The following is an 8312-nucleotide window of genomic DNA, read 5'->3' as shown; positions in this document are numbered from 1 at the left end:
ATAAGATAACTTCTTTTAAAGTGGTTGCTCTTCTTTGCAGAACAGACCACACACATCTGCATCTATCTGTTGGCTGTATTTCCCTTCCCACTACCGGCTTCCCAGCTCTCAGAATGATCTGTTGTGGTTTCTATGTTCTTTTGGGTCCCCAGTGACGAGTTCCCCAAGGAGGGAGGGAGGGAATAATTAATCTAATTGGGGGCAGGCTTGTTGCTGCAATTATCCCAGTCCTGCTTTGGGCCCAGAAAGCAACAGCCCCAGTGGCGAGATGGGGATAGCAAGTAGAGCAGAGGCTGTTTTAGTAGAGTCTTCCTAAAATAACAGGACACAAGCAGAGCTTTGGGGACCAGGTGGAATATGGGGAGAAGGTCTGTGAACAAAAATTTACTAAATAGAGTTCAAATGAAGGAGGCAGTCCGTCCCCTCCTGAAAAAGGTTACATCAGATCTGGCCGAATTGGCTCATTATTGGCCGGTCTCAAACTTGCCCTTTTTGGGCAAAATCATTGAGAGGGCTGTGGCATTGCAGTTACAGGGCTTCTTGGATGACGCTTCCACCTTGGACCCATACCAGTCCGGCTTCTGCCCGGGCCACGGGGTGGAGACAGTGTTGGTCGCCCTCATGGATGACCTCCGGCGACATCTGGATCGAGGCGGCTCGGCGGTATTGCTGTTGCTAGACCTATTGGCTGCGTTCGATATGATCATCGGCTGCTGACCCGCCGCCTCGCCAACGCAGGAATTCGGGGGCTAGCCTTATAGTGGCTTTCCTCCTTCCTTGAAGATCGGGGACAAAGGGTGGTGGTTGGAGGAGAGCTGTCCCAGAGACACCTACTTAACTGTGGGGTGCCTCAAGGGGCAGTTCTCTCCCCGATGTTGTTTAATATCTTTATGCGCCCCCTTGCCCAGATCGCCCGGAGACATGGGCTGGGTTTCCATCAGTATGCTGATGACACTCAGCTCTATCTATTGATGGGCGGCCAGACTGACGACGCCCCTGTAAATCTGGACCGAGCATTGCAAGCCGTGGCAGGCTGGATTAAGCTGAGTGGGTTGAAGCTGAACCCAGCAAAGACAGAGGTTCTTTGCGTTGGCCGCAGCGAGCTAGGAGGGGAGATCTCCCTACCGGTCTTTGACGGTGTGTCACTGATACCAGTGCGCAGGGTCAAGAGCCTGGGAGTGCTACTGGAGCCTTCCTTGACAATGGAGGCACAGATAGCAGCCACTGCTAAATCCGCCTTCTTCCACCTTAGAAGGGCGAGGCAGCTGGCCCCCTTCCTGGAATGTAGCGACCTAGCAACAGTGATCCATGCAATGGTCACCTCGAGATTAGACTACTGTAATGCCCTCTACATGGGGCTGCCCCTGTGCCGAACTCGGAAACTGCAGCTAGTGCAGAATGCGGCGGCCAGGCTGTTAGTGGGACTACCTCGGTGGGAACACGTACAGCCTGGGCTGAGGGAGCTGCACTGGCTTCCAATTGTATTCTGAGTTCGCTACAAGGTGCTGGTTATTACCTTTAAAGCCCTATATGGCCGAGGACCTGCCTACCTTAGGGACCGCCTCTCTCCATATGTTCCCCAGAGAGCACTGAGATCTAGCTCCCAGAATCTCCTAAAAATCCCTGGACCAAAGGAGGCCAAACTGAAAGTAACGAGGGAGCAGGCCTTCTCAATAATGGCTCCCCACTGGTGGGATCAGCTACCGGAGGAAGTGCGAGCCCTGCGGGACTTTAACCAGTTCCACAGGGCTTGTTAAACTGTCCTCTTTCAACAAGCCTATAAGGTGGAACCCTGAAAGTGACATCTGGACATATACCGCATTTTTCGCTCCATAAGATGCACCTGAGCATAAGACGCACCTAGTTTTTAGAGCTGTTTGTGTGAATTTAGAGGCATTTGTGTGAATTTTTTGCAGTATTCGCTCCTTAAGACGCACACACTTTTCCCTCCACATTTTTTTGGAGAAAAAGTGAGTCTTATGGTGCAAAAAATACGGTATATATTACTGTACTGTAGCACCTTTAAACTATTGTGGTTTTTAAATTTTATGTAACTGTTTTAACAGTATTTATTAATTGCATTTTATTATATGAATTGTATTATAATCATGGTACATACCATGTCTTGTTAGCCGCCCTGAGCCTGCCTTGGCGGGGAGGGCGGGATATAAATAAAAACTTATTATTATTATTATTATTATTATTATTATTATTATTATTATTATGCCCTACTAATAGCTGTGTGTCATCAGGTTGCAGTCGACTCATGGAGAGCATGAGGTTTTCAAAGTAAGAGATGAGCAGAGGTTTGCCAATGCCTTCCTCCGCATAGGAATCGTAATCTTCCTTGATGGTCTCCCATCTATGTACTAACCATGGCCAACCGCTCTTAGCTTCCAAGTGCCAATGAGACTGGATTAAGAGCAATATAGTCTTCCTTCCCAACTCCCTTGAACTTCAGGAGTCAAACTTCAACACTTTTCTTTCCTCTTCCTTCCCCAAATCTGTATTGGCTCCATTTTGTCTTCCTCCCCGAACCTGACAGAAGTTGGTCACAAGCCGCCTTGAGAAAGACCTTATCCTGAAGTGAAGATGGTGCAGGGAGGGTTGGACTTCCTCCACATCCTGTCTCCATCCCATCCAAAAAGTGTTTTGACGTCAGTATGCTTGACCACTGTCTGCAGCCCAGAGAAAAGATTCCAAAGGATAGATTCAAGGACTCCTTGTGTTGAGATGAATGTATTCCCAGCTTTAACCACCTGTCTGTCTTTTGGTTTGGCCAACTCTAGCTGCATAAGAAGCACCCTGCTGGATTAGACCAGTAGTCCACCAAGTCCAGCATCCTGTCTCAAACAGGCCAACCAGTTCCTCTGAAAGGCCAACAACAGGATAAAGAGGCCACAGCTTTGCTTTATGTTACCTCCTGGCACTGGTATTCATAGGTTTACTGCCTCTGAATGTGGAGGTTCCCTCTAGTCACCATAAGAACATAAGAGAAGCCATGCTGGATTAGGCCAATGGCCCATCCAGTCCGTGTCACACAGTGGCCAATATATGTGTGTGTGTATATACATACACACACACACACACATATATATATATATACACACAATGTGGCTAATAGACACTGATGGACCTCTGCTCCATATTTTTATCCAATCCCCTCCTAAAGCTGGCTATGCTTGTAGCCGCCACCACCTCCTGTGGCAGTGAATTCCACATGTTAATCACCCTTTGGGTGAAGAAGTACTTCCTTTTTATCCATTTTAACCTGACTGCTCAGCAATTTCATTGAATGCCCACGAGTTTTTGTATTGTGAGAAAGGGAGAAAAGGACTTCTTTCTCTACTTTCTCCATCCCATGCATAATCTTGTAAACCTCTATCATGTCACCCTGCAGTCGACATTTCTCCAAGCTAAAGAGCCCCAAACGTTTTAACCTGTCTTCATAGGGAAAGTGTTCCAAACCTGTAATCATTCTAGTTGCCCTTTTCTGCACTTTTTCCAATGCTATAATATCCTTTTTGAGGTGCGGTGACCAGAATTGTACACAGTATTCCAAATGAGACTACACCATCAATTTATACAGGGGCATTATGATACTAGCTGATTTGTTTTCAATTCCCTTCCTAATAATTCTCAGCATGGCGTTGGCCTTATTGCAATCACACACTGTCTTGACATTTTCAGTGAGTTATCTACCACGACCCCAAGATCTCTCTCTTGGTCAGTCTCTGCCAGTTCACAACCCATCAACTTGGATTTGTAGCTGGGATTCTTGGCCCCAATGTGCATTACTTTGTATTTGGCCACCTTGAACCTCATCTGCCACATTGACGCCCACGCACCCAGTCTCAACAGATCCCTTTGGAGTGCCTCACAATCCTCTCTGGTTTTCACCACCCTGAACAATTTAGTGTCATCTGCAAACTTGGCCACTTCACTGCTTACTCCCAACTCCAGATCATTAATGAACAAGTTAAAGAGCATGGGACCCAGTACTGAGCCCTGCGGCACCCCACTGCTTACTATCCTCCACTGTGAAGTCTGCCCATTTATACTCACTCTCTGCTTCCTATTAATTAGCCAGTTTTTGATCCACAAAAGGACTTGTCCTTTTACTCCATGGTCGTTTTCGTACTCACCTCCAGCCGGCGCGACCCCCCTCTTCACCGCACAGAATCTGCGCGGATTTCGCACTAAATGCCGCGGAGCAGCCTTTTGCACCGGAAACTCCCGTCGCAAAAGCCGTGCAAACGCCAAACTGCTTTTTGGCGATTTACGTTTGAGCGGCTTTTGCGACGGGAGTTTCCGGCGCAAAAGGCTGCTCCGCGGCATTTAGTGCAAAATCCGCGCAGATCCTGCGCGGTGAAGAGGGGGTCGCGCCGGCTGGAGGTGAGTGCGAAAACGACCCATGACTCTCAAGCTTACTAAGGAGCCTTTGATGAGGAACTTAATCAAAAGCTTTCTGGAAGTCAAAGTAAACAACATCTATTGGGTCTCCTTTGTCCACGTGTTTGTTCACCCCCTCAAAGAACTGTAACAGGTTAGTGAAGCAAGATCTTCCCTTACAGAACCCATGCTGAGTATTCCTCAATAACTTGTGTTCATCAATGTGGCTACTCATTCTGTCCTTGATAATGCTTTCTACCAACTTTCCCGGTATTGAAACCAGACTGACTGGCCTGTAATTTCCTGGATCTCCTCTGGAACCCTTTTTAAAGATGGGGGTGACATTTGCTACCTTCCAGTCCTCAGGAATGGAGGCAGATTTCAATGAAAGATTACATATTTTTGTCAGGAGATCCACAAGTTCAACTTTGAGTTCTTTCAGAACTCTTGGATATATGCCATTCGGACCTGGTGACTTATTAGTTTTTAATTCATCAATCAGTTGTAGGACCTCCTCTCTTGTTACCTCAATTTGGCACAGGTCTTTCAACGCCCCTTCCAAAATTAGTAGTTCTGGAGCGGGCAAATACTTCTCATCTTCTCCAAGCTAAAGAGCCCCAAACGTTTTAACCTGTCTTCATAGGGAAAGTGTTCCAAACCTTTAATCAGTGAAGACTGAGGCAAAAAATGCATTCAGCTTCTCAGCCATTTCCCTATCCTCCTTCAGTAATCCTTTGACCCTTTGGTCATCCAAGGGCCCCACTGCCTCCCTGGCTGGTTTCCTGCTTCTAATATATTTGAAGGAATTTTTATTGTTGGTTTTTATGTTTTTTGCAATATGCTCCTCATAGTTCCTTTTTGCCTGCCTGATCACAGTCTTGCATTTGATTTGCCACAGTCTGTGTTCCCTTTTATTAATCTCACTTGGACTAGCTTTCCACCACTTAAAGAAGTCCTACCGTGGTCACTAGCCACCGATAGGCCCGTCCTCCATGAATTTAATACCTTTGCAAAGCAGCTTATGCTTGCAACTATCATCCTTGAAGCAGCCATTTCCCTCCCAGGCTAAGCCTTGCTGTCTAATAGTATTGTGACACAAAGGAGAGGCAAGGACAAAGAATCCCATCAAAAGCCAAGATCCACGCAAAATTACTAATAAATTCACATAATATAATAAATTTTACACAAAATTAATGTACAATTCATAAATAATTCCATCAATTTCAGGTGAATATAAACAGTAATTCTTCACAATTGCATCAATGCTGTGAACTCAAAGTGCTAGAATAATTACAAAAGTCCATTCATAGAATATTCCAAACGGAGCAGACATACCAAACATTCTAAGAATGGACTTTTGTAATTATTCTAGCACTTTGTTTGCATTCACAGCATTGATGCAATTGTGAAGAAATACTGTTTATATTCACCCGAAATCGATGGAATTATTTCTGAATTGTACATTAATTGTGCGTGAAATTTATTATATTACGTGAATTCATTAGTAATTTTGCACGGATCTTGGCTTTTGATTGGGGTCTAATAGTATTGGCCTGGCTAAAAGTTTCTGTCTTCCCCTTTTAGAAACCCTTTTGACTGAGTGCCATGTCTGAATGGAAGCAGTTTCAAAGTATTGAGCTCCCTCCAACACATGTAAAAAATGGTTGGCCCTGTCCCCCATCTGTTTGGTTGCAAAACATTTGGTAAGTGGAAGGGGGCATCCTTCAGATCTCCTCTGTGTAAGCGAGGCTAACACCATGGGATAGGGTTGCTACCCTCCAGGTAGCACCTGGAGATCTCTTGCTATTACTATTGATGTCCAGACAACCAAAATCAGTTCCCCTGCAGAAAATGGCCACTTTGGAGGGTGTACTCTATGGCACAAGAGCCCTGTGGTGCAGAGTGGTAAAGCTGCAGTACTGCAGTCCTAAGCTTTGCTCATTACCTGAGTTCGGTTCTGGGTGGAAGTGGAGTTTTCAGCTAGCCGGCTCAGCCTTCCATCCTTCCGAGGTCAGTAAAATGAGTACCCAGCTTGCTGGGGAGAAAGGGTAGATGACTGGAGAAGGCAATGGCAAACCACCCCATAAAAAGTCTGCCTTGAAAACATTGTGAAAACTATGTCACCCCAGAGTCAGAAACGACTGGTGCTTGCACAGGGGACTACCTTCACCCTCATGGCATTGTATTCTGCTTTGGTCCCTCCCCTTCCAAAACCCTGCCCTCCCCAAGCTCCACCCCCCCAAATCTCCAGGTATTTCCCAGTCCAGAGCTGGCAACCCTACCAAAGGAACAAAGCTGCTTTCTCAAGGCCTTGATCCAGAAGTCAGGTAGCATTGTGTTGCATGCATGCCCTTTGGGTGTAACGTGAGACATCTGAACCAGGCTTCCTGAGGGCTGTTCAAAGGTTAACAGTTTATTTTTCTTCATGTAAGTTTTTTAAGTAGTTGGATGCATTTCCAGATGAGCTTTCTCAGACAGGAAGGCTGAAATTCTCAATGAAGCAAGGATTTTGAGATTGTGTAACACACCCGCACAAACTGTTTCTCAACAATGGGCTGAGCCCCAGGTAAGGAGAGAATGCTTCTTGCTTGCAGCATCAGGGAACTGAATCCGTCCATCCCTACCACTCATCTCCATCTGTTGGTTGGCGCCGTCTCTGCCTGGGCGTGGAAGAGGGCTCCCCAAGGTGCATCTATTCTGCCAGTGTTGAAGGCAATCAGAAGTTGCTCAGACAGGCAAGCAGGGCTTCCCCATAGGTGTCAGGCGAGCCAGGTAAGTGAACTGAACCAGGTGGGTTCCTTTGGGGGAGTGGTGTGGTTGTCTGAGATTGAAAGGCTGATAGAGTGAATGTTCTGCCCATGGGACTGGTTGGAAGTTCCTGCTTAAAGCTAAGGTGGTTTGTCCTGCATCCTCAATGCAGGCTGGAACTCTGAACAGTAATGGTGGATGGATGGACAGGTGGGTGGATGATTTCTCTCTTGCTATCCCAGTATGTGGGGAGCTGCCCTCTCTTCCTTGCCCAGTTCTGTAGTTTGGAGGCTGGTGGCTTCTGAAGAGCAAATTTGGTTATAAACTGTGGAGAATTTGAATGTTTGAGACTACAAGAGATGTTTTTGATCACAAGAGGATGATAACCATGTAGTAGTACCAGATACCAGAGATGCAGCATTGGTCTTTTGTTCAGGATGACAACCTCCTGCATTTCCAGTAGGGCCTCGATTTTGGTACAGCCAGCAGCATCACAAGGATTTAGAGATTAGCAGATGTGAAGCAGTATCTCCAGGTGCTGAGGCTGGAAGGGCCAAGCACTATTTTTGCACATCCTTGCTATGAGTGAGTGTACTCTCCCTCACTCTCCAGATAAAAGCTTCAACAGAAGCCACTAAAAGATGTGGGGATGGTTTTGTGAATGGTCTAGTCTTCTCAGGCTAAGCTTCAGCCAGAGCTGTTGACTGGGCGTTGGCTCACCCTTGTTGGCAAGCTGTATGTTGCTGTTCTTGACGTCTGTCTGTGGCTCCACTCTTTCCCCTCTGAGACTCTGCTAAACAGGCTGTTGCTGGGCCAACCGTGTGTGTCATTAGTGAACAACTCTGGGCCTCGGGGCTTATCATTTTCCAGTCTCCATGACAGCCACCAGCCACTGGGGGGATCTGCAGGGAAACCTAGAACAGAGCTTTTGAAACTTGCTGTCTTGTCAGGCTTGTAGGATCCCTCTCTCTCCACATTGAGGTCACTTCCAGATGTTTTTTCTTCCTTCTCTCAATGGCATTGACCACATTTCAGGAGCCCAAGTTTTGGAGGACTGCATGTGCCTTGCAGCCCGTGTGTGTACATGTGTTAAAAATGCCATCAAGTTCCTTCCAACCCTTTGAATTAATAACCTTTCCAAAATGTCTTGCAAACTAAGGGTCCTGTCTTTC

Source organism: Heteronotia binoei, chromosome 17 (genome assembly GCF_032191835.1).
Source record: "Heteronotia binoei isolate CCM8104 ecotype False Entrance Well chromosome 17, APGP_CSIRO_Hbin_v1, whole genome shotgun sequence".
Classification (NCBI taxonomy): Eukaryota; Metazoa; Chordata; class Lepidosauria; order Squamata; family Gekkonidae; genus Heteronotia; species Heteronotia binoei.
Note: the sequence above shows the minus strand (reverse complement) of the source record.